At 46.8% G+C, this 26,576-nt stretch overlaps 1 protein-coding gene across 1 annotated transcript in view; it reads right to left on the reverse strand.

Moving 5' to 3' along the window:
* Positions 1–26,576, reverse strand: part of CTXND1 (cortexin domain containing 1) — a 72,693-nt gene that overhangs the window by 41,591 nt on the left and 4,526 nt on the right. Inside the window, exons 3-4 of the mRNA XM_070775249.1 lie at positions 8,853–8,981; positions 7,471–7,933 (exon numbers count right to left, since the gene is read on the reverse strand). The gene's annotated coding sequence lies outside the window, so the exon portion shown is untranslated. The remainder of the gene's footprint in view (positions 1–7,470; positions 7,934–8,852; positions 8,982–26,576) is intronic.

Consider the following 26,576-nt stretch of genomic DNA (forward strand, 5'->3'; position numbering starts at 1 on the left):
AGTGATGTCCATTGTGGGAGTGAACGTGTCTCTCTGGGTCTAGAAGGAAAGAGAGGACGTTTGTGCTTCTGTCCAGACAGAATGAGCTGGGGCTTGGTGGGGTCCATGGTTTAAATCATGGCTCAGGTGGTAAAAATTCTGCCTACAGTGAAGGAGTCACAGGAGACATGAGTTCAATATCTGGATCTGGAAGTTCCCGTGGAGGAGGAAATGGCAACCTGCAACATTTTCTAAGGAGCATTCTCAGAAATCAGAGTAATTGCTGAACAAGAAGACAGGTTTTAGGAGAACCAGAATCCACTGAGCATGTAGATCGATTAATGATAATGTCCTTGCTCGCTTGGAGATGTGGCCACCGGGGAGAGGCAGGATTTTCGAAGCTGGGCTTGCTAAAAGTGCCCACATTTCTCCATTCTTTTATAGACACTGAGATGGATATTTTAATGTTTTAACTGGGTCCCAGGGACGGGAGACACATGCTTTGATCATCAGCAAACAATTCTGCCTTGTGGTTGATACAGATGGAGTCCAGGTCTCGTCCAGGGAGTTGAGTCTAGAATGTCCATGTGGCCAGTCCACTGGTCCACTGGACAGGAGCACCTCTCCTGAGCATTAGTTAATAAGACAGGGGAGGGCTTCCCTGGTGGTCAAGTGGTTAAGACTCAGCCTCCCAGTGCAGGAGACACACGTTCAATTCCTGGTCCAGGAAGATCCCACAGGCCTTAGAGCAACTAAGCCCGCCTGCCTAGAGTCTGTGTTCCACAACCAGAGAAACCACTCCAATAAGAAGCCTGTGTACCGCAACAAAGAGTAACCCCCACTCTCTGCAACTGGAGAAAGCCCCCACGCAGCAACAAAGACCCAGAACAGCCAAAAATAAATAAATAAATCTTGAAAAATTATATCAAATCTATCTTTAAAAACAATACAAGGAGCAGACTATTTCCAACAGGAGGGCCATCTTGGAAAGAATATTTTTATTTTTTTGGCCATGCTGTGAGGCATGCAGGATCTTAGTTCCCCAACCAGGGATCAAACCCACACCCCTGCACTGGAAGTGTGGATTCTTAACCACTGGATCACCAGGGAATTCCCAGGAGGGCTGTCTTGGAAGCTGAGCAACTGTTGTATTGATGGAGGTCTGGATTCAGGTCTACTCATGCCCTCCTGGGGCTTGGTACAGAGGCTGTTCCTCTGCATGGGGCCTCACTGCTGTGCCAGCCTGGACCACACCCTCTCAAACAGGTCAAGTTCAAACATCATTCCCTCAGATGTTGTTATGAACTTAACTGTGTCCCCTGCTCGCCTCAGTTCATAGGTTCAAGACCTTAACTCCCAGAACTTCAGAATGCGACTGTATTTGGGGATGCGGGCCTTTCAAGAGGTAACAATGTAAGAGGAAGCCATATGGGTGGACCCTAATTCAATATGACTGGGGTCTTTACAGGGCGTCCCAGGTGGCTCAGTGCTTAAGAATCTGCCTCAGTGTAGGAGACGAGGGTTCGATCCCTGAGTCAGGAAGATCCCTTGAAGTGGGAAATGGCAACCCACTCCAGTATTCTCTTCTGGGAAATCCCACAGAGAGAGGAGCCTGGCGGGCTACAGTGTATGGGGCTGCAAAGAGTCGGACACAACTAAGCGTGCACACACACAAACACACACAAAAGGGGTCCTTATAAGAAGAGGAGATTAGGACACAGACACAGAGGGAAGACGAAATGAAGACCCGGGGAGAAGGCAGCTGTCTTCAAGCCAACAAGAGAAGCCTCAGAAGAAACCAGCCCTGTTGACACCTGGATCCCAGGCTTCTCACGTCCAGCCTTGAGAGAAAATAAGTTCTTGTTGTTTAAACCCCACCCCCAGCCTGTGGTACTTTATCATGACACCCTAGGAAATTAACACAGGTGTCCTGGTTGCACAAGAACCAACTGATTCAATGCAGGCAGCCCAAGGTGGGCACAGGTGACCTCCCCAAGGCCCCCCGCCAACACTGTATCGGTAGGATTGATAGGCTGCCCCCTAGAGCTGGGACTTCCGTCTTAGCAAGTCTGGGGACAGGTTGAGCTGCGAAGGGATAGATTTTTGTCACTGTTCCCAGGGCATATAGGAGGAGCCTAAGGAACAGTGAGGGGACTGTCATCTTATTTTGTGTATGTGTGCTCAGTCACATCCAAATCATGAGACCCTATGGACTATAGCCTACTGGCTCCTCTGTCCATGGGATTCTCCAGGCAAGAATACTGGACTGGGTAGCCATCCCTCCTCCAGGGGTCTTCCCAACCCAGTGATCGAACCCTGTGTCTCTTATATCTCCTGCACTGGCAGGCAGATTCTTTACCACTGCGCCACCTGGGAAGCCCCGTCGTCTTACTGCTGTGTCTTAAAACTCCTCAGGGTCTTTTACTTGTCTACAGTGCCCAATGAAATACCATTTTATGAGCCAACTCCAGGCAGTTGTTGAGGATTCTGAGGCCTCATTCTGGTTGTGTGGGAAAGGATGTCATGATTGATCAGCAATGTCTGCTCCGGGCAAGCAGAGGAGGCATGACAGAGTGTCCAATCTATCTGCAGCTTCTAGAACATAAGGATCTCAACCTGAGCCAAGGAAAAGTCAGTGTAGCCAAAGAGAGCTGGCTGTGATGATGAAGATCATGCACTTCCAGGACACCTGTTGGCTGTCAATGCCAACTGTTGGATGACAAATAGATGTCACCTCTGGCCAATCTGTTATGGCCACCTGAGCATGAAAATTCATGTCCACGTTCATGTTCGTGGAAAGAGCATAATATTTCAAGCCCCATGTCTGCCACGGATGTGGACTGAAGGAGTGATTGCTTCTTGGATCTTGCTCAGTCTGCAAGGGGAACCTCAGGGTTTCTTTGTGTCACGCTGTCCCAAGGTTGAGGACGAAATGCCGTTCTGGAGTCTGTGGGGTTCTATGAGCCGAGGCATTAGGAGTGAGATCTTTTAGAGGAAGGGTCCAAACCCTTCTGGAGCCTGGCTTCCCTCCCTGGGGCATGCACACCACAGAGGATGTAAGAATGTGGCCCAGAACAGAAGGTTACCTCTTCCCAGCGTGGTGTTGGTGGTGGGCTGTCTTGCTTTATAGTAACACAGAGTTGCATTATGTAGTAGGATAAAATACTTAAAAACTTTAAGTATTTAACTAGGTACTTTAAACTAGGTACTTCCCTGGTGGTCCAGTGGTTATGATTCCACCTTTCAGTGTAGGGGACATGGGTTCAATCCCAGGTCAGGGAACTAGGATCTCACATGCTGGGTGCCAGTGACACCTGCAAGCCACACTACAGAGCCAACTAAGACCCGACACACCCAAAAATAAATATTTTAAAGAAAGCTTTAATAAAAAATACTTTAGCCATAAAAAATACCAAAAGAATCTCAAAATATTTAAAAATTCCCAGAACGGAGTATAAATTACTTGGTGGCGGTGGTTTAGTTGCTCAGTCATGTCCAACTCTTTGCAACCCCAGGACAGTAGCTCACCAGGCTCCTCTGTCCAGGGGATGTCCCAGGCAAGAATACATACTGAACATGAAATGTGTGCCTTGAGGCCAGTTGTTTACTGAGACATAGGGGCACATTCCTTCTTCTGTCCCTGGGCCAGCAGGCAGGCAGGACATGACTAGAGGGGGCAGGCTGCAGGCACACGAAGGATGCTTGTTTGGCTGGGAGCCCCTGCTATGCTACAGGAGGGGCCTCTTAGATGGCTGGGGCAGGGTGGGGATGCTGGGATCAGGGATCCCACCCTAACCTCTTCCCAGCTAGAATGCTGTCCCTCTATGTTCCCGTTGAAATAAGTTTTCCGAGGGGGCTCCATCTGGAGGACTTGAAGCATCATCATTCCTGGAGGGACCACCTTCAGGAATGGCCAGCATGGGGCATGTGTTCAAGAACACACAGAGGAGAGACTTCCCTGGTGGTCGAGTGGTTAGGACTTTGTGCTTCCACTGCAGGGGGTGTGGGTTCCATTCCTGGTTGGGGAACTTAGATCCCACATGCTGTACAGTGAGGCCAAAAAAAAAGAAAAAAAAAATTTTTTTAAAGAGAACACACAGAGGAAATCCATGGAGCACTGAAGTCCTTGGTGAAGCTAGAAGCAGACTCTAGAAGGGGAGGTCCACAAGGACTTCCTTTGTAAACACCTACTATGTGTTAGAGAAGCTTCCCTGATGGCTCAGTGGTAAAAGAACCTCCCTGCAATGCAGCAGATGCATAGCTTCCCAGCTGGTGCAGTAGTTAAGAATCTGCCTGCCAATGCAGGAGATGAAAGAGACGCAGGTTCGATCCCTGGGTTGAGAAGATCCCCTGGAGGAGGAAATGGCAATGCACTCCAGTATTCTTGCCTGGAACATTCCATGGACAGAGGAGCCTGGTGGGCTATAGTCCATGGGCTCGCCAGACCCAAGAGTCGGACATGAATGAGTGACTGAGCACGCACTATGTATTAGGCTCTTTCACATATATCACCAAATATGATTTCCACAACAACCCAGCAAAGAAGGCAATAGCTTCCTCAGTTTGAAACAGGGAAAGAGTCTCAGAACGAGTTAGATGATTCCCTGGAGTAATAATTGACTGTAGTAGAAACCGGTTACAGAGGGACCACTTCCCAGGCTGAAACATGAATGACCTCATTTAACTACATCGTCACAATGTGGAACCAGTCACCAGAGTTAAGTGCAACTATATATATATATAAAGATATATATATATATATACACATATAGTGTGTGTGTGTGTGTGTGTGTGTGTGAGTGCTGACTCTACATCAGGAGTGATTTCCTTTTAGCAACTTCATAGGATAGGTGAGAAGAATATAGGTTTAAAAATCAAATGATCTCTGTTTGGAAGACCAGCTCTCCTACCCTGAATTAACCTTGAGTAATTCAAGTTGCTTTTCTGATCGTAAGTTTCCTCATCAGGAAAATGGGGATGGTAATCCTTACTCTGGGAATTAAATGACAGCATGTAGAAAATGCTTAGCATACAATAAGTGCCCAACAAATGGAACGACTTTCAAGTATGGCTTCTCCTGGGATTTTATGAATGTGAGAACAGAAGCTCAAAAAGGCATCTGGATGAAATTAAGGTCATCTGACCAGAGGCAGAGCAGGAATTAAATGCTGATCTATCAGACACAGACCTCGGGGCTCCTTCTCCCGTGTGGACACAGGATAATTGATTTTCACAGGACTGCTCCCCAGTCATCAAGAACCATCAAGCTTTTTGATCGTAAGAAGAACAGAACACACTTGAGGAATATTTCCTTCCAAAACAAGTCAAATAGTTGAAAATGTTGCCATGTTTGATGTTTTAATGCGAACTTCAGTTATCTAAAAAATTCACTGACATGGACCAATTCCAGAGCCTCTGATGCCAAAATTCAGAACCTTTCCGGTCTTTCTCCACATCAGGACTTATTATAGCATTAGCCTCAGAGTCTTGGAACCTTGCCAATTTTATAAACACTGTTCTCTCTATTGTGGCTGGACAGGATAATTTAGGGACATTTTCCTTGATACCATTTCATTTTCCACTTACATCGTAGAAATACTGTCGAATCTAAATGACACTACACAAACCACCTTAGACTGCAGCTTTTGAGTCTGTGCTGTGATGGTGTGGCCTGGTAGTGTAAATATTTGTTGGAGAAAGATTAACAAGCAGGGCATTATATTCGGAATGGCTGCCTTTTTCATTAACTCTGTAAGAAAATACACCGGAGTGATAGCTAGTCCTCTAAATCACAACTTTCAAGCAGTTAATAGAACATTTATTTTTGGGCTAATTCAGGTTTGTACTGCTTTTAAAACCCTTTCTTTTACCATAACCTTGTCTATCTAAAATGTACATCTTAATGATCTAATGGCTGAAAATTTGCAGTAAATTTCCAAACATATTTGGGTGCAGAGATACATTATACTTCAGGCATTCGTTACTTGAATGGCGTTCAGAAATATTAAACACAACTGGAAAAAAAAAGTGGGAAATTAATCACTTGGAATAAGAATATATTAAAGATTATACAGCATCAACTGACAGCTTACTCACAATATCTCTTTCGGATAAATGTGAAGTCATAGCTTCTAGAATAGATTTCCAGGGTAAGTTTGCACTTGACAATTTTCCTTCTTCTCGTGTGTCCTCAAAGCTACTACATGTCTTAGGTTGAGCCATCCCTGAAAATGTAGCTGTAATCCAAATTCAGTTTGTAAATCACATCAAAGGCCTTGGATGTTGGACTTTCTGATGTCCTAAATCCACTGTGCAGCTTTGCAGAGACCACAGATCAGGTCATTACAGTTCATCTCAAGTGGTGGATTAAGGAGAAGGAGGGAAAGGACAGGAGACTCAAGGCATCGAACCCCTAATTGACTGGATCCACACTTCATGGAAAGCAGTAAGATTGCATCCTAGACAATGATTTTCTGACTGGATTCTGGGGAGGCTCAGCTAAACCCCCATGGTGATGAAGAAGACGCTGCAAGTTAATGCAGAAGTGGACTAACATGAAAACAGACTGGAGACCCTGCCTGGGACTTCATTTCTGGATCCAAAGCCACACGATGACCTTACTGAGCATCTAGTGAGAAGGTGGATCACCTTGGTCTTTCCTGACAGGTTTTCCTTTCCAGAACGTTCCTTATGGGCCAAGAGACGATTATAAAATTCAGTTCCCTAATGCGTTCTGCCTCCCACCCCCTCAAATCACCCAGACACATTCTCCACTTTTACAGTGACGTGGGAAAAAAAATATCTGAAACTCTGTATGAGGCTGCAGATGAGGACAAAATCAGAGGGAGCCTTGACATTTTAGACAGGCTGCCGCCAACAGAACTTTCCCCAGAAAGTTACATCTAATATGACCTTCATCAGCTACACTGAGAAGGATCTGTTCCAGGTTACTGTCAGCCACAAGAAGGGACTGAATTTTAAGCAATGAACTTAAGGAGAACAAATTTTCAACTTTGATTCAGTTTCAACTCAGACTCCCTAAACCCCTCCTTGGAGAAGAGCCGAGGACCCCGAAGGGAGAGGGTACAGCTCGAGGGAGTGACGGTGCTTGGAACACAGCCCAGCGCTCTTCCAGGCTTTACAGACCCGAGCCCCGCAGCCGAACACGGACTGCTGCAACGCAGAGCCGGCGCGGCTCCCACCCCGGCCGCCCCAAGCTGCTGCTACCTGCCGGCGCCGTCCGGCCTCCCCTGTGCATCCAGGCGCACTCAGGGCGCCGTGCCACCGGAAGGGGTCCCGGCCCCGGGTGGCCCTGCGGGTCTCCTCGAGGCGGCGGATCCCCTCCAGCAGATCCTCTGCGCGCGGCCGGCCGGCTGGCTCCGTGGCCGGGGACCACCCCTCTTCCCCACCGTGCCCCACGCGACGCCCCGGTCCCGCGACCGCGCTGCGCTCCGGCCCCGCAGGGACCCGGGATGCGCCCGCAGTGCTTACCTGGCGAGGCAGTCCGGTGCGCTCGCTGCGGCGCGTGCTGGTCGGTGGCGCGGGGGGCGCTGCCCAGGCCGGGCTGGGCGGGCTGCGGCTGAGTCAGCGCCCCGGCGGCGCGGGCGAGACCCGGCCAGCCGCCGAGAGGGGGCTCTGAGCGGAGCGGCGGCCGTCCTGGCATTTTAAAGGCGAGGCAGCTGGATGCTGTTCAAGCGGAAACGCAGGGAGAAACTTCAGCCCCTGGGGCAGAGCAGAGCGTGGGCCGCGCGGAGGGGGCCCGGGAGCCCCTTGCCGGCGCACACACCAGCCTAGGCTTTTCTGATACGCTCTTCACAAGCTCTCCCTTCAGATTTTTCCTTTATGGGAAAGCGAACACCTCTCTCAGGGCATCCTCCTTCCTGCATTATGCTTTTTAGTGAGACCAACGTTTGCATCAAAGTTAGGAGCAAGACCAGGAGGCCAGCTGGAAAGTCTGGTGAATGCAATTAGACAAGAAAAGGAAAAGGGGGTTAAAACATTGAAGTTGTGCATTTGTAAACAAGCCAGAAATGGGAGGGGGAGCTTTTTAAATACTGGGAGGTAGGGAAAAACAGTGACTATATGCAGTAGAAGTGATTGTCTAACTGAAAAATCTGAACTGAAGATTGAATGAAATAGACGCCTTTTCCAAGGAACTGGCCGATTACAAAGTAAAGATACCAAATTAAATCTTCTCCTGTATTTACTAACCAGTTAGAAATGCCAGTGGTGGTTGGGGGCGCGGGGTGGGGGTGGGGGTGGGGAATCCCATTTTTACTACTAACAAAACCGTAAAAAGCTAGGAGTATAAATTTACCAGGCAATATCTCCTACTTGGTCAATTTATATTCTTAACTTTTTATGGTTTTGCTAGTAGTAAGAATGGGATTTTTTCCCCACTGACATTTCTAACTGGTTAGTATTGATAAATGCACAAGAATATCTTTTGCTTGGGCTTTCCAGGTGGTGCAGTGGTCAAGAATCTGCCGGCTAATACAGGAAATATTAATGCAGGGTTCGATCCCTGGGTAGGGGAGAAGGAGGACATTGCAACCCACTCCAGTATTCTTGCCTGAAAAATCCCATGGACAGAGAGCCTGGCGGGCTACAGTGCATGGGGTCGAAAAGAGTTGGACACAACTGAGCAACTGAGCGCGTGGGTGCGTGTGCGTGCGCACGCGCACGCACCCACCCCCCCACCCCCCCACACACACCCCCCCACCCCCCCACACACACCCCCCCACCCCCCCACACACACCCCCCCACCCCCCCACACACACCCCCCCACACACACACCCCCCCACCCCCACACACACCCCCCCCACACACACACCCCCCCACACACCTTTTACTTTGTTAAGAGCAGTGCTTACTCTGGAATGAAAAGAAGCAAATATTGTAACCTTGTCGAATTCTCTTTACTTTAAATTCAATCCAGTCGTCTTCAAATAGAATCTTCTATTTGTCAAGTAGAATCTTCTTTTTCACTGATTCTAGGTCTCCTGTGGAAGTGTAAAGACAGAACAGTCAACAAAATGTTGATAAGAAAGAAAGTAAGAGAAACTAGGCCTGTTGGATGTTGAAATGAAAGAATGCATAAGTAAATAAATATGTGCATAAGTAAATAAATAAAATGCTGCATTGACTGAAGCCTTACCACTTAAGGAAGTGCTTTACATGTATTAATGCAATTTGATGCTCACAACATACCTGTGATGCAGATACTAATATTGCCGCCACTTCAAGATAAGAAAATGCAGGCTTTGTAGGATAAACAGAATCACACAGCTAGAAGTGCGGGATTATGGATGTGAGGCAGACACCCTGCTTCCATAACCTATGCATCTGTGTTTAAGCCTCTGTCACACTACACTGCCTTTATCACAAAGCAACGGTAATTAAAACAGCATGTTACTGCCCTAGAGATGACTGTTCAGTAGAGCAGGTTGAAGAGCCTAAATTTAGTACACAGGAAACTGTGGTGTTAAAAGGTGGCGCTTCAAGTTGCTAGAATAGAGACATTTTTCCAAAAATGATATCGGATTAGTGGAAGCCGATTTTCTACCTAGTTCCCTAGCCCCAAATAAATTCCAAATCCATCAAATACGAAGTGTGAAAAAATGAAGCCAAAAAATAATTAGATGACTATATAGGTGAATATTTGTCGTAAACCTGGGATTGTGAAGTTCTTTCTAAATATATCATGAAAACATAAAAGACTGATAGGTGTGATTTAAAAATCCAAATGTCTTTGTTAAAAAATGCACCATAAAATGAGTTAAAAAGCAAATAACAGAATTCCCTGGTGATCCAGTGATTAAGACTCCATGCTTCAGGAGCCACAGGTTTGATTCCTGGTTGGGGAACAAGATCCCACACGCCACATGGTATGGCCAAATTAAAATAATAATAATAATAATATCATTAAAAATAATAAATAATAAAAATGTAAACCATTTAGCAGGGTGTAACTGAGTGGGTTCAGTCCTCTAATTAACCTTTCAAAAATGGTATTTGCCCAGCTGCCCCTACTCACCATCTACTGGGAGCAAATCAGTGGCATTCCTCGTAAAAGGATGTCAAGTTTCTGCTGAGTTTTTAATTCAGAGGTCGTCATCAACAAAATTAGTTAAGTGTCACTCACTTGCACCTGATTAGAAGTTCACCAAGCTGAATGTCATTCTAAACTTGAAAAATTACTAAGCAAAAGAATATAGAGAAAGCTAGATAGTCTAGTCATTATAAGCCAATATTGAATAATATGGAAAATGCTTTTAGTTTAATATTAAATGATAAAATGCAGCATATAAGCTATATATCGTACAATCTTAATTTTAGTTTTATTAAAACATACAGAATATGCTTACGCAGATAATTCATAGAAAAAATACTGGAAGAAACCAAAGCACTTATCTCTCACAGGTCATTTTTATTCTGACAATTTTGCCTGAAGTTCCATGTTTTCTAGAATGGATAAGTGGTGCCTCCTGACAACCTCTTCCAGTGCTAGTGTTATTCTGACCTCTAGTAGCCTCTGGTTCTCACTTTCTGACACAGGAACTGCTAATCTGTAGTGTAATCATAGTTTCCAAAAGCCTGAGGATGGATCTGCTGTCAGGCTGACTGACCATTGTCGATCTAAGTCCTAACAGTTTGTGTTTTCCCCACAGCCCCAGTTTTGTATTATCTTTAGTAATCAAGAGAATAACAACAGGGACATCACTTGGTGGCTCTTTGAGTGCTGGAGTTGGCTTGCATGGAAGCCTGCCTTCTTTGGAAAGACTACAAGTAGGATTACCTCCTAGTGGCTCAGATGGGAAAGCATCTGCCTACAATGCAGGAGACCCAGGTTTGATCCCTGGGTGCAAAAGATCCCCTGGAGAAGAAAATGGCAACCCACTCCAGCATTCTTGCTTGGAGAATCCCCATGGACAGAGGAACCTGACGGGCTATAGTCCATGGGGTCACAAAGAGTCAGACATGACTGATCAACTAAAACTTTGACAAGTAGGGTGACACCAACCATCTCCTGCAGACTCTGCTCTTCCCTGCTTGGAGATGTCATCACTGGCATCAGCTTGTCCCCCCGTCCCCAGTGATGCCACTGAAAGCCCAGAGTCTGTTCCTTGGGTGCCTAGTAATTCACAGGTATCAATGCATTGTCTGCAGCAGGTGACAAACACTATGGCCTCGTCAGGAAGCAGGCATGTAGCATCCTGGCTCCCAGTTCCTGCCAGTGGCCCAGGGATCCTTTAACTTCAGTGGTGGGATTCGCAAGCAGACAGTTGGAAAATATTTCCAAAGTCTCTGGCTCTAACCCAGCGTGGGATGGATTATGGCTGAACGCAGTAGGTTTTCCATCTGAGCAGATGCTCAGCAAGGCAGCGGAGGGAAGTGGTATCCTAGGTGCTAGTACAAGCCTGCACTAGCTTGCAAGAGCCAATTTTAAATTTTTGGAAAATTTCAAGGCAGTGTGTAAGTCATCGGTGGCTTGAAATCACCCGTAACATTGTTAGCAGTCTTCCTTGGTGGCTCAGTGGTAAAGAATCTGCCTGCCAATGCAGAAGATGCATATCTGATCCCTGGGTTGGGAAGATCCCCTGGGGGAGAAAAAGGCTTGGGGCTGGGGAGTGTTGTACTGGTTGGTCTCCAAGGCTCCTTCTCTACCCAAGGTTCCTTAATGCCCCGGGCCAGGGCAAGGCAGCCTGCCATCTGTGGCTGGCTGCTTGGTGGTTTCAGTAGACTTGTGGTCTTCTCTTGAGTCCCGCAGAGGGAGCATAGCCAGAGAAACCAGCTTTGCTGTTGGTGAGGAGGTTCAGAAAACAGACTCCTCTCTGCCTTCAATCCTCAAGTTATTTTCCATTATGTTTTCTTACTCTCCACTTACTAGTTCTGGTTCTATCTACAGAATACATTCAGAATTTGACCACCCCTCCAAGCAGCGGTCTGAGCTACCCTCCATAAAAACCTACCACTGCTGGGACTTCCCTGGTGGTCCTGTGGTTAAGAGTCCACCTTCCAATACTGGGGACACGGGTTCAATCCCCGGTGGGGGAACTAAGGTCCTGCATTCTGTGGGGCAACTACTGAACCTTTAGTAGAGAGAGAAGCCCGCAGCGCAAGGAAAGATCCCACATGCCCCAACTAAGACTCAATGCAGCCAAAAGTAAATAAATATTTTAAAGATAAATAAAACAAAAGGTCTCTTTAAAACAAAGGAACAGGGACTTAGCTGGTGGTCCAGTGGTTAAGACTGTGTTCCCAATGCAGGGGGCCTGGATTCAACCCTGATCAGGGAACTAGATCCCACAGGCCGCAACTAAGACCCAGTGCTGCCAAAAAAAACCCAAAACAAAACAAAAAACAAACAGATGAAAAACCTACCACTGCTTTGCAAAAATCTCCATGGATTTTCCATTTCACTCAGCATACCAGTCAAAGTCTTTTGATGTAGGAGATCCTTCTGGTCCTTCTCTACCCTAACCTCCAGCCCCTTCCTGGCTCCTGCTTCTTCAGCGTGAGAGTCAATAAGCTCTTCTGCATCCTCAGATCCTTCCTGCGCCACGGGCCTCTGCACTTCCTGCTTTCTCTACTAGGACATTTTTTTCTTCAGAGATCATCAAGAATAACTCCTTCCCTCTTTCCTTTGCTCAAAGGTAAGATAACTCCTGTGACCATTGTATGCAAAATAGGAACTCGGAGCTTTCTACTGTCTCCCTTACCTTGCTCTGTTTATTTGTAGCGTTTATCCCTGATGTGCTTGCTCAGCCACATCTGACTCTTTCCCACCCCATGGACTATAGCCCCCAGGCTCCTCTGTCTGTGAGATTCCCCAGGTAAGAATACTGGAGTGGGTTACCATTGCCTGTTCCAGGGGATCTTCCCTACTCAGGGATTGAACCCCGGTTTCCTGCATTGGCAGGCAGATTCTTTACCACTAGCACCACCAGGGAAGCCCTGCTGTCCTTACTTGTATATTTGTTTGTGGTCTGTCTCTTCACTTGAGAGCATGTTCACATGGGCAGGACACTGTTTTCTTAGGTTCTGTGTCTTTAGCAATGGGCCTGAGTTGAGGACATGTATGGTCAGGTGGGGTGCCTGGTGTGGAGGTGAGCCTGTTGCCTTGGTGAGGATGAGGGAGCCCCGGCCTCCCATGCTGGGTGTTAGGCACTGGCGGAGGGTCTGCCTGTGAAAGCTCAGCTGTGAGCTTCTCCGGGTCTGGCCATGTCGCCACCCAAAGGAAGCCTGCTTGCCTCATAGACCTGAGAAGAGGAGACCTAAAGACCCACAGGAAGACCAGAGGGGTCACTTCAGGAGGAGCTTGGAAAGGGTTCCCGGGCAGGATTCTGCACATGACCTGGAACCAGCCTTTTGCTCTCTCTGGTCACCTTTTCTCCACTGGACTAGAACACCCTGAGCTTCAGCTCTTACGTTCCATTCCTGGATGGGCGGAGGAAGCGGCTTTTGAGGGAAAGATTTGGAAAATCTGCAGCTGCTGGCTGTTGTTTGAATCGCGGTAGTTTTTCCGTCTGTGTTCTGGGCTCTGCCGCTGCTGGTGAGGCTTGCCTGTGGGGTCAGCTCCCCCGCCCTCTTTCCGAGCCCTGAGCTTCAGGGCCAGGACCTTCAGGCTGATTCATGCCCTCAACGAGCTGGAAGGGCAGTGGGCAGCAGGTTCTGGTGCCAGCCCGTCCTTCCTCTTTGCATTTTGCGGAGGTCTGATGGATGACCCAATCTTTAACAAAGAGGCTCCAGGGAAGGAGATGGTGGTCCTGTCAGCCAGACCAGCTCAAGGCACGCAGGGCCCTTTTTCCTACGAAATCTGTGCAGGCAGGGTGGAGGAGGCAGGAAATGAGAGCTGGTTGGCAGATGACGAAATGGAGAGTATAGGGAGGTTAAGTACATGGTCCAAAGTACTGAGACTTCAGTCTCAACTCCCAGAACTAGGGCATCTCTCTTGAGTCTTCATCTGAGGCACTTTCTGCCACATCCAACCGCCTGGCCTGCCAGTGTCACGTTCCTCCTCTTGAAGTCGACATTGCAAATGTGTGGTCACGTGGCACCAGACCTCCCGGGCTACCACCTCCCTAGGTTCTGCCAAGTCAAGAACTCAGGGTGTTTAGCTTGAAGGGGAAGACTCAAGGGTGTTGATGCTCAGCATCACTCAGGGCCTGAAACGCAGAGAAGGGAGAAAAGTTCGGAGGAAGTGCAGGAGGGAGGTATCAGGCCAGCCCATGGCACTGTTCCTTGTTCCCAAAGTCTCCCAAAGAGGGACATGCTGCTCTTCTATAGTCTGACTTCTTCATTCTTCTTTGCTTTGGATTGGAGGAAAGTCACAGAAAGACGCCGACATTGCAATAGATGTGTGTCTTGGCTGAGCAATGAGATCCCTAGTAGTAGCAATTTAGTTGCTGTGTAGTGTCCAACTCTTCGGGACCCCATGGACTGTAGTCCGCCAGTCTCCTCTGTCCATGGGATTTCCCAGGCAAGAATACTGCAGTGGGTTTCTATTTCCTCCTCTAGGGGATCTTCCTGACCCAGGGATTGAACCCAGGTCTCCTGCATTAGGCGGATTCTTTACTGTCCAACCCACCAGGGAAGCCCCAATGAGACCGTTAAGGATGAACAACTGCTGCCTGCTTTCCCTGTGAAAGGCAGGGAGAAACCAAGGAGATGCTGCAGGCTTCTCTTCCTCTGGAACTGAGCGAGGCTCTAAAGGATAAGAAGACCTTTGTAGCCAACTTGAAATTTTAGGGAGCCCCAACTTTTCTCTGTGGTTATCTTCTTGGTGAGGCAGAGAAAAAATAAATCTTAAAAAAGAAATAGGCGCATAGTAGAGAACAAACATATGGATACCCAAAGGGGAAAGGGGGCTGGGAGGAATTGGGAGATTGGGATTGACATATATACACTTCTACGTATAAAATAGATAACCACTGTATAGTAGTGTTATTGTCACTCTGCTCATTTAACTTCTATGCCGAGTACATCGTGAAAAACGCTGGGCTGGGTGAAGCACAAGCTGGAATCAAGATTGCCGGGAGAAATATCAATAACCTCAGATATGCAGATGACACCACCCTTATGTCAGAAAGTGAAGAACTCAAGAGCCTCTTGATGAAAGTGAAAAAGAGAGTGAAAAAGTTGGCTTAAAGCTCAACATTCAGAAAACGAAGATCATGGCATCTGGTCCCGTCACTTCATGGGAAATAGATGGGGAAACAGTGTCAGACTTTATTTTTTGGGGGTCCAAAATCACTGCAGATGGTGATTGCAGCCATGAAATTAGAAGATGCTGACTCCTTGGAAGGAAAGTTATGACCAACCTAGACAGTATATTAAAAAGCAGAGACATTACTGTGCCAACAAAGGTCCGTCTAGTCAAGGCTATGGTTTTTCCAGTGGTCATATATGGATGTGAAAGTTGGACTATAAAGAAAGCTGAGTGCTGAAGAATTGATGCTTTTGAACTGTGATGTTGGAGAAGACTCTTGAGAGTCCCTTGGACTGCAAGGAGATCCAACCAGTCCATCCTAAAGGAGGTCAGTCCTGAGTGTTCATTGGAAGGACTGATGCTGAAGCTGAAACTCCAATCCTTTGGCCACCTGATGAGAAGAACTGACTCATTTGAGAAGACCCTGGTACTGGGGAAGATTGAGGGCAGGAGGAGAAGGAGATGACAGAGGATGAGATAGTTGGATGACATCACCGACTCAATGGACATGAGTTTGGGTAAACTTTGGGAGTTGGTGATGCACAGGGAGGCCCGGTGTGCTGCAGTCCATAAGTCGCAAAGAGTCAGCCACGACTGAGCGACTGAACTGAACTGTATAGCACCGGGAACTCTACTCAGTGTTCTGTGATGACCTAAATGCGAAGGAAATCTAAAAACGAGCGGATATATGTATACATATAGCTGGACTTCTCTGGTAGCTCAGACGGTAAATCTGCCTACAATTCAGGAGACCTGGGTTCAATCCCTGGGTTGGGAAGATCTCCTGGAGAAGGGAATGGCAACCCACTCCAGTACTTTTGCCTGGAAAATTCCATGGACAGAGGAGCCTTGTGGGCTACAGTCCATGGGGTTGCAAAGAGTTGGAAGTGACTGAGCTACTTCACTTTCACTTTCTTTCATAGCTGAGTCACCTTGCTGTACAGCAGAAACTAAGACAACAGTGTAAAGCAACTATTCGCCGATAAAAGGGAATTAGAAAAAAAGAAAAGCCTGGACTCCAAATGGTTACAGCCACAATGGGGTAGAACTTTTATCAGTCAGGCTCCTTGAAGGTCTATGTGGAGCAGAGCTCCCTGCTGACCCCTACTGGTCATGGACAACTTCAGCAAGAAAAAGATTTCGTAGCATTCAACAACTGACATTTGTTAGTTACATTTTGCACAGCATAACCCAGCCCATACAATGTCCAAATATGAGTCTTCTGCATTGGCAGGCAGACTGTTTACCGCTGAGCTACCAGAAAAGCCCATGTATGCATATGTGTGTGTATGTGTATATGTAACTATATGTGTCTGTGTGTGTATATGTGTGTATGTATGTGTGTTGAGAGCTGGTACTGAGGTGTGTTCCTGCCCCCAAGAAGATTAGGACGAAGTTGGTGCTGCAAAGCCCCGTCTACTGTGAACCCTCTTTCCCATCCTTGCTGAAGCCTGGCGCTACTCCTCCTCTGAGAACGTGGCGTCCTCATCCCATTCAAGTCCTCTTGAAGTGGGACTGAGCCCCAGCTTCCCTTCTGCTTTACCCCCAGAGACAGGCACACACTGTTGCTTTAAGGGGCTCCTCGGATGCTCTGGGCAAGCAGAAGGCAATGACAAATGGCTAGGGGTGGGTGGAGTGCAGAGTTTCCGGGACTCACAGAGTTCTCATTATAGTCCGGATCCTAGGTCTGTGGTTCCTGACTCTCCTGCGAGTGGGTCTGGACAGATGCTTCCCAGGAAGCCCTCAAAAGCCCACAGTCTCCTGCAGAGCCATAAGGATCCCCGCTCCCAAATGGACCACTTGCCTCATAATCCCCAGGCATCCTGGTCCCCTCAGGGCTGGGTATGAGGGCTCAGTGCCAGGCACCACTGGCATCTCCCCAGATCCTCTGACTCCAGGTTCCAAACCTCAGCATTTTCTGCCAGATGGGGCGCAGTTCTAATTCAAGTAAGCTGTGCCCCCATGAAGGTATGAGCCAGCGGAAGACAGGAAGAACTGAGAGATAAGACTTTAAAAGCTTTGAGCTTGAGGTAGGAAAGGAGAGAGGCTGAAATGAAATCTAAGGCCACTCAAATCTCTGTCTGTCATCAATTCTTATCTTCTCCCCTAAGGCTGATGAATTTGTCATTGAAAAGGGTCAGCCAGACAGTAGTAGAGCGAGAGTTCTGGGTACCCTTTACTGTAATTTCTATTACCATGGTCACTGCCGATGTCCCTTCGATGACCTGCCTCCGGAGAGCCTGAACATTCAGAATGCAGGGCAATGACCTGCCGTCTCTAGCTACAGAAGAAGGAGGGGACCCCAGTTGTTTGTGTCTGCTATTCTTGTATCCTGTGCCTGGTAATTTCATATTCCCCGCAAGCCTGCCAAAGAATGACAAATATTTCTCTCATTGTCTCTCCCTCCCTATCCACACACACATATGCCTCTTCCCTCTTGTCTCTGACTCTGCCTCTGTCTGTCTCTCTCTCTCTCACACACACATACATACACACACTCATATAACAAGTATCTACCAGGTTGCCATCGTAGATTCAGTGAATGAAGAAGACAGAGTCTGTGTTCTCGCAAAATGTATAATCCAGTGGTTACAGTTGCATTAAAGAAATGTGTACATGCCACAGAGAAGAACAAAACCTGACCCCATGTTGGGTCTGTTTCTTCTACTTTAACCTTAGCTTCCTGTTGCTATTGGTCCTCTCAGCACTGAAAGGATGCTGTCTATAGCTCTAAGCACATATAATGGCCTGCCTCAGGGAACCCTGCTGCTCTGCCTGATGTTAAACTAAAGTGCCTTTGTTCAGCCCCCAGGGAGACACCCTGACCCTGCCCATCTGTGAGTGGCTACAGGAAAGACGGAATTAACACATCCCCATTTAACACATCCTGTCCCCAGTGCTGGCCAAGCCAGGACATGTTTTGTAAGACTCAACGACCATTTTACTTTACCACCTCACCTCCTGCCCTTCTCTGTTCTATAAAAAATCCAGACCCTGGTAAGATGGTACTCTAGGACACTAGTCCACCATCTTTTCAGACGCCTGGCTTTTCAAATAAAGTCACTGTTCCTTGTCTCAGCACCTCATCTCTTGATTATTGGTCTGTTGTGCGGCAAGCAGCTGCTACTGCTGCTGCTAAGTCTCTGCAGTCGTGTCCGACTCTGTGCAACCCCATAGACAGTAGCCCACCAGGCTCCCCCGTCCCTGGGATTCTCCAGGCAAGAACACTGGAGTGGGTTGCCATTTCCTTCTCCAATGCATGAAAGTGAAAAGTGAAAGTGAAGTCGCTCAGTAGTGCCCGACTCTTTGAGACCCCATGGACTGCAGCCCACCAGGCTCCTCCATCCATGGGATTTTCCAGGCAAGAGTACTAGAGTGGGGTGCCATTGACGAGTTTGCAATTGTATTGTGTCATCATGGAGCATCACAGGGAGGTCTAAGAGAATTTAACAGGATGTGGGCACTTGGGGAGGCTTCCTGGAGGCAGTGACATTTGTGTGGACACTTACAATGAGAAGGAGTTATTAATAGAAGACAAGGATTAGGGAGAGGGAGGTAGCAGCATATGTGAAGGTCCTGAGGTATCAATGAGCTCCACGTGGCAGGGAAGCAGCTGAAGGAGGGCTAGGGTAGAAGTGGGCATGGCAGGAAATAAAGCCAGAACGGGGAGCAGAGGTCAGACACGAATGACCTTGGAGGCCCCACAAGGATTTTGCCCTCATTCTAAGAACAGTGGGTGGCCTGAGCATGGTTCTAGGAAGAGGGACACTTGGTCAGATTTGCATATTTTTAAGAAAATTTATTTATTTATTTATTATTTTATTATTTTGGCCATACTACACTGAATTTGAGATCTTAGTTCCCTGAGAAAGGATCGAGCCTGAACCCCTGCAGTGGAAGCAGGAAGTCCTTACCATTGATTGGACCACCAGGGAAGTCTCCATATTTGCATCTTAAAGCCGCCTGGGGAGAACTACAGGAGAGCAAGGTAGACGCAGGTGTCCATTCAGAGGGACCAAGGTGGCAGTGAGGATGGAAGAAGAGAAGAGGGACATTCAGACATGCTTGAGTAGAGCTAATGGGACTCGGTGGGAACTAGTTTTGGGTGTTTCGAGAGAGGGGCCTGCCAGGGATAGTGCTCAGGGTTTTAGCTTGAGCCATCAGGTTAGGTTCGGGCCGAGAAGTCCTTCACTGAGGTCACGAGTGGATCTGGGGACAATTGATCATTGGTTCAGACTTGACATGTTAGGGTGCCTGTGGGGTACTCAAGTGGGGATTTCTGTGAGGTCCACGGAACAGGCGCTCAGAAGAGAGGCAAAATTGTGGGGATATGTGGGTAACTGAAGTCCTGCAGCAGACTGACTGCCTGGGGGACAGCAGAGACTTCAAGAAGAGGGCTCCAGGGTTTACTTCCTGAGGGAGGAGGATGAACTGGCTAAGAAGAGGGGCATAGAGTGGCAGAGGGCAATCTTGGGGAAGGTGCCAACCACACCAAGGGAAGTTCTTTCAAGAAGGAGGATGTGTTGGACGCCATCGAGAGCCTGGAAAAGCAAGTCAGTGTAGATGGATAAGCAAGCCTGGGGCTCAGCATGTCAGAGTTGTGAACAGTCTTGAATTTCCGCTAGAACAAGTGTGGTGGGGGTAATGGAGGGAACAAAGGCTGGAGCTGGCAGAGGAGTGAGCAGGAGGGTGTGGATGGAGGAACTAAGGTCTTGACAGCTCTCCAGAAGTGATGAAGGTGGGGGAGCACAAGGACTTCAGGAAAAAGGCTTCTTGTTCATTTCACTTGCTGGATTTTTGTTTTGTGTGTGTGTGTGTGTGTTTTTCATCTGAGCAGTTAGGAGGCTGGATCCAACAAAGAGGGAGAGGCTGGTGAGGATAATGGGGGATTCTAGAACCCTGAGAAGGCTGGGAGTGGGGTGCAGGGGGAGGGGCTGATTGCTACTGGGAGGTGGGGGTTGAGGGGGCTCCCCTATGGGATCAGGGTGAGAGGAAAAAGCCCGAGAGCAGATGAAGGCAAGTCTGTGGATGCCAAGGAGGTTCCTGTCTGGTGGCTTCTGTCTTCTCTGTGAAAACTGAGGCCAGCTGATACTCAAAGAGTGGGGGAGACAGAGGAGGGGGCAGAGGTTTTAAAGAATAAAGAAAGTATGAAACTGGTGAGTTTCAGCTTTTTCATAAGCAAGGTTTAGGGATAACGAAAGGACTCCTGTTATCACAAATGGCAAAATTTCATTTTTTATGACTGGGTAATATTCCATCCAGGCTTCCCAGGTCGCTCAGCAGTAAAAAATTTGCCTGCCAATGCAGGAGATGAGAGTTCAATCCCTGAGTCAGGAAGATCTCTTGGAGGAGGAAATGAAAACCCACTCCAGTATCCTTGCCTGGAGAATCCCATGGTCAGAGGAACCTGGCGGGCTACAGTCTATGCAGTTGCAAAGGATTCAGACATGCCTTAGCAACTAAACAACAATATTCCATTGTGTATATATACCACATCTTCTTTATCCATTCATTTATCAATGGGTACTTAAGTGGCTTCCATATTTTGGCTTTTGTAAATAGTGCTGCAATCAATGTTGAGGTGCGTATATCTTTTTCAATCATTGTTTTCATTTTCTCTAGATAAATGCCCAGAAGTAAAATTGCTGGATCATATAGTACTGTTTTTAGTTTATTGAAAACTATACTGTTTTCCATAGTGGCTGCACAGTTTACATTCCTAGGCACAGTGCATCAGTGTTCCCTTTTCTCCACATCCTCCCCAGCACTTGTTATTTTTTGTCTTTTGTATGATAGCCAGGCTGGCAGAGGTGACGTGGTACCTCACTGTGGTTTCGATTTGCATTTCCCTGATAATAAGTGATGTTGAGCATCTTTTCATGTGCCTGCTGGCCACCTGTATGTCTTCTTTGGAAAAATGTCCCTTCAGATCCTCTGCCCATTTTAAAAATAGTTTTTTTTTTTTTTTATATTGAGTTGTATGAGTTCTTTATATATTTCTATTATTGTTTTGTTTTAATTTTTTAAAGTTTTTTTTGACGTGGACCATTTTTAAAGTCTATATTGAATTTGTTACCATATTGCTTCTGTTTTATATTTTGACCATGAGGCATGTGGGATCTTAGCTCCCCAACCAGGGATTGAACCCACACCCCTGCATTGGCAGGGGAAGTCTTCTAATGTCCAAAGTCTTCCAATGTCCAAAGTCTTCCAGTCTTAACCAGTGGACCCCCAGGGAAGTTCCTGTCTATTTTGGGTATCAGTTCATCAGATTTTGGTTGCAAGTATCTGCTCCCGTTCAGCAGGTTACCTTTTCATTTTGTTGACGGTTTCCTTTGCTGTTCTCAAAAACTCAATTAGCAATCAAGTTTAGAATAAAAACAGGGAAATTTGTTCAGGCCTGCCTGAGGTTGATAAGCCAGAGACAGACTCTCAAGAGGCTCTTAGAACTATTGTGCCTGTTAAAAGTCAAAAGCACAAAATGTTCATTTTCTAGATAAAGGATCATTCATCAAGATGACATACTGATATTTACATAAAGTTCACCAAAGACTCATAGTCCAGGGAAGCATGGGTATTTCAAGCGAGCAGCAAGTCACCATGACCCCCTACAGAGCTGGGAAAGAATGTCTTTCTTTTCAGAAGTTCATTGCTGGCATCAGAAGGAAGGAAGAAAATTGATCTTCAAGCTTGAGCAGGCACTCCCATCTCTGAGGAGGTCTGGTTAATGTGTAACATAGATGCACACTGCATATTAGGGAGGGAGGGCAGAGGCCCACAGGCACACACAGAGAATTTTATGCTTAATTTTTCTTTGTCCTGCCTTAAAGTATAAATTCAAAAGCTTTTCAGTTGGATGCTGTTCCATTTGTTTATTTTTGCTTTTGTCACCCTTGCCAAGGAGACATAATCAAAAAAATATATATATATTGCTAAGACTGATGTCAAAGAACTAACTGCCTGTGTTTTCTTCTAAGAGTTTTATGAACCTTGAAGGTATTATGCTCCGTGAAATAAGTTAGACAAAGACAAACGCTGTATGATTTCACATATAGGTGGAGTTTAAGAAACAAAACGAATGAACAAAACAGACTGAGACTCGGAGATACAAACTGATGATTACCAGAGGGGAGGACAGTGAGGGTGGGCAAAATAGGTGAAGGGGACGGAGAGGTTCAAATTTCCAGCTGTAAAATAAAGAAAGAAGTCACGCGATGTGATGTATAGCATGCGGAATACAGTTAACTGTTGTTTGTCAGTCGCTCAGTCCTGTCTGACTCTTTATAAAAATAAACAAGTAAAGTAGGCAGAGTCTTAACTGCTGGACCGCCAGGAAGTTCCGGCAACTGCATCCTTGAGAGAATGTTGTACAGACAGCCCCAGGGCCTGTGACAGTTGTTGCCATGGCAGCAAAGATTGGATCTTTGGGGTCTGGACTTAGCAAGAATGTTAGGCTCCTTCTCGATCTTGCTGTGTTATTACCCTTGCTCTACATCACTTCTCACACATCCTGGGGCTCGTGGGAGCCAGCAGAGTCTCCCCCGGTTGTTGTCAGCACCAGGCCATATGGTGGGAAGAACAGTGAATTCCCCGTGTGGCTGAGCTAGTTCAGTGTGCTTTTCTGTTAAGTGGAGGAACATAGCCACCTCCTTCCAAATGCCATGGAAACAGGCCACATAGCGTGTACTCTGCCCTGGAGAGTGGGCAGGGGTCCTCTCACAAAGACACTACCTGTCATACAGACAAATAGAAACTAAAATCCTCCCTGTTTTATTGATCAGCTCTTCTGTATTAGACACCACTGGGGCAATAGACAGAAGTAAGACTGTCCCTGGAATTAAGGAACCAATTGGGGAGGCAGACACATCATCAAGTGATGTTCAACAACAGGGCGTTAAGTTCTGGATGACCGAGAAGACGGAGCATAAGATTACATCACCAACCCTCTACTGGGTCTTCCAGGCACCTCTCCATCACTCGCTTCCATTCTCGTGTGTTCTCTGTGCTTTCTCTCTATACCTTTCCCTCTATTTATTGCAATCTGACTTCCCACCCGTAACTCTCCAAAAGGCTTATCTCACCTATGGTGTCCATGACCTTAAATAACTAAATCCAACAGCCCTAATGTTTTTTTTTCCTTCCCTCTTCCTTTCTTTTCTTCTGTCAACATTTAGCTCAGTTTCCATGTTCTCTGTTTCACCCAGCTTGGACTGCTATAAAAAAATGCTGTAGATTGGGGCACTTGAACAACATGCGTTTCTTTCTCGTGGTTCTGGGGACTAGAAACTCCAAGATGAAGGTGCTGGCAGGTTCTCTTTCTGGCGAGGGTCTTCTTCCTGGGCAGGCAGACGCCACCTTCTTCCTGTGTCCTTCCTTGGTGGAGAGTGAGCTCTGGGGTCTCTTCCTCTTCTTATAAGGCTGCTAATCCCATCCTGGGAGTTCTACTCTCATGGCCTCATCTAAACCTAATTCCTGGACTCCTCAGGTGGTCCAGAGGTTAAGTATCTGCCTGCCGAATACAGGGGTCAGTTTCGATCCCTGGTCCTGGAAGATCCCACATGCCTTGGGGCAACCAAACCTGTGTATGACAACTACAAGCCTGTGCTCTACAGCCCATGCTCCACACGGGAAACCAGCGCGATAGGAAGCCCTTGCTCTGCAACTAGAGAGTAGCTCCCCATCACCGCAACTAGAGACGGCCGGAGCGCAGCAACGAAGGCCCAGCACAGCCAAAAATAAAAATTAATAAATAAAGCACTTAAGAATAAAAAACAAACCTAATCACCTCCCAAAGGCCTCACCTCAAACTATTATCAAGTTGATATTCTACACGGAAGTCTGAGATTTAGGTTTATGAGGCCATGAAAGTAGAGTCCCCAGGATGGGATTAGCACGCTTATACCTAGAGGAATAGACCTCAGAGCTCACTTTCCTCTCCCAAGAAAAGACACAGGAAGAAGATGGTGTCTGCCAGCCCTTAGTCAAACTGAAGGTTAGGGCTTCAGCATGTGAATTTGAGGGGACACAAATGTCCAGGTCATAGCACCTTCCTTCTTCCATTGACCACGTTGTCCATCTCCTGTGGCTTTCCTCCTCTGCGGTAACTGTCCTAGGCTGCCCAGTTGGTGTGTCCTTCTTAGGGACAGAAGCTCCCTGGGCGGGAGCTCAGTCCGGGGCCCTGTCCTTGCCTCATTCATGTACCATCCCTTAGACATCCTGCTCACTCTCAAGGCTCCAATGACCATCTCCGTGCTGACAGCTCCCAACAACCAAGCTACCCTCTCTCCCGACCTTCAGACCCACTCCTCCAAACACCACTGGCTGCACATAAGGCCACTCTATCGCCTCGTGTCTAAGACTCAACTGATACTTACCCTCCCTACCCCAGCTCCTCTCTTCTTCCCAAGTGTTTTGTCTTTGTTGGTGGCACCACACCCACCCAACTTCTCAAATCCAAGATGTGGAAGTCATTCGTGAGCTCAACTCTACTCCTCACTCTCAACAATCAAGCCTGGGTATTTGCTCATTTCCCTCCATCCCTGTTGTCCGCCCGTCATCCTCTCTCTCCCAGATAATTGCAGCAACCTCCTAACTTTTATTTTCAGGTTGGCCCTTCCCATTCTTCATCATGTGGTTGAAATAATCTTTCATAAATCAAATCATTTCACTCTCTTGCTTAAGTCCTTTAAATGGCTCCAATTGCCATTGGAGTAAAGCAAAATCTATTATTATAGAGGTATTTTAGGACCTTACTGAAATCCACATTGAGTTCTGTCTTGGTCCCAGAGGAAATTTCAATTTATTTACAGCATAGAAGTAAGGAGAGGATTTCAAGACTGGAAGACTTGAGACTAGAGAAGAGCTTCTTTTTTTTCCCTGCCACCTCTTCACCCTCCACTAGAAGCAAGATCAAACACCATTCAGATGTTATTCACCCTGATTTCAGTCTGGTGGATTTTTGTTTATAATCTGGGAATTTCTGGACACATATATTTTTTGAAAGAGGATGGTCCCTCCTGGAAGGCCTTGCCTACAGCTGGAAAACTGCCCCCAAGCTAGGGGATATTTTAGCTCCTTCATCACTTCCCCTGAGGCTGAAATCGTTGATTATCTAAGATGAGATAATCGGAGGTCAGCCTCCCTGACTTCATACCAGGGGGTTCAGTGGGAAGGGTTTTGTCCTAGGATTGACAGTGAACAGAAAGCATGATTTCTACACAAAGAAAATTTTAAACGTTGCATGTTCTGTTTGCTGTAGTATGTGAAATACACCTTTTCTGAGGAAGTTTACACTTATCTTGCCATTGCTTGTTCAAGTTCAATAACACAATGTGATGCAAATCCTATGGCCAGTGTGGAACTTATATCCAGAACATATTAAAAAACTCCTGCAACTCAACAATAAAAGGACAATGAAGTCAATTAAAAATGGGCAAAGAATCTGAATAGACTTTTCAGCAAAGATATGTGCAAGATAGAATATTTATCTGTCTATCTATCTGTCAGTCTTCATCACCATTTCTCTGTTCAAGATGGTCAAGAAGCACATGGGAGAACTTTGGAAACATTTTGCTGTGTTAGAGAAGCCAGTGGCAGATGGCCTCGTGTTGTATGATTCCATTTATCTGAAATGTCCAGAACAGGCAAATCTGTAGTTTCCAGGAGCTAGGGGATGGCTTAGGAGAAAATCAGGAGTGACCGCTAGTGGGTATGGTGTTTCTTGGGGGGATAATGAAAATATACTGAAAGTAAACAAGTAGCGATGGTGGCGCAACTTTGAACATACTGAAACCCACTGAATTGTATACTTTTAAAGGATGAGGGACTTCCCTGGTGGTCCAGTGGCTAAGACCCCATAGTCTCAATGTAGGGGGCCAAGGTTCCATCCCTGATCAGGGAATTAGATCCACATACCACAACTGAGAGATCACATGCTGCAATTAAGACCTGGTACAGCCAAATAAAGGAATATTTTATAAATTTTAAAAAAGGAGGAATTTTGTGGTATGTAAATTACATCTCCTAGGGGCAGTGTTAAAAAAATCTGCCTGCAACGCAAGAGACCTGGGTTCCATCCCTGGGTTCGGAAGATCCCCTGGAAAAAGGAATGGCAACCCACCCCAGTATTCTTGCCTGGAGAATCCCATGAACAGAGGAGCCCAGTGGGCTATAGTCCATGGGATCACAGAGTCAGACAAGACTAAACGACCAACACACACACACACACACATGCACACAAAGTTATATATATAAAAAGAGTGACTGGGACAGTGTTGAACCAAGTCATAGAAGAGTGAGTAGGATGTGGGGGGAGTCTGTGGGGAGACCTGGAACATTCTGACTATGTGGGTGGCTGGGGTAGGATTGTGTCCTGGCAGGATGTTCT

This window comes from Bos indicus, chromosome 21 (assembly GCF_029378745.1).
Source record: "Bos indicus isolate NIAB-ARS_2022 breed Sahiwal x Tharparkar chromosome 21, NIAB-ARS_B.indTharparkar_mat_pri_1.0, whole genome shotgun sequence".
In the NCBI taxonomy this organism is placed as follows: domain Eukaryota; kingdom Metazoa; phylum Chordata; class Mammalia; order Artiodactyla; family Bovidae; genus Bos; species Bos indicus.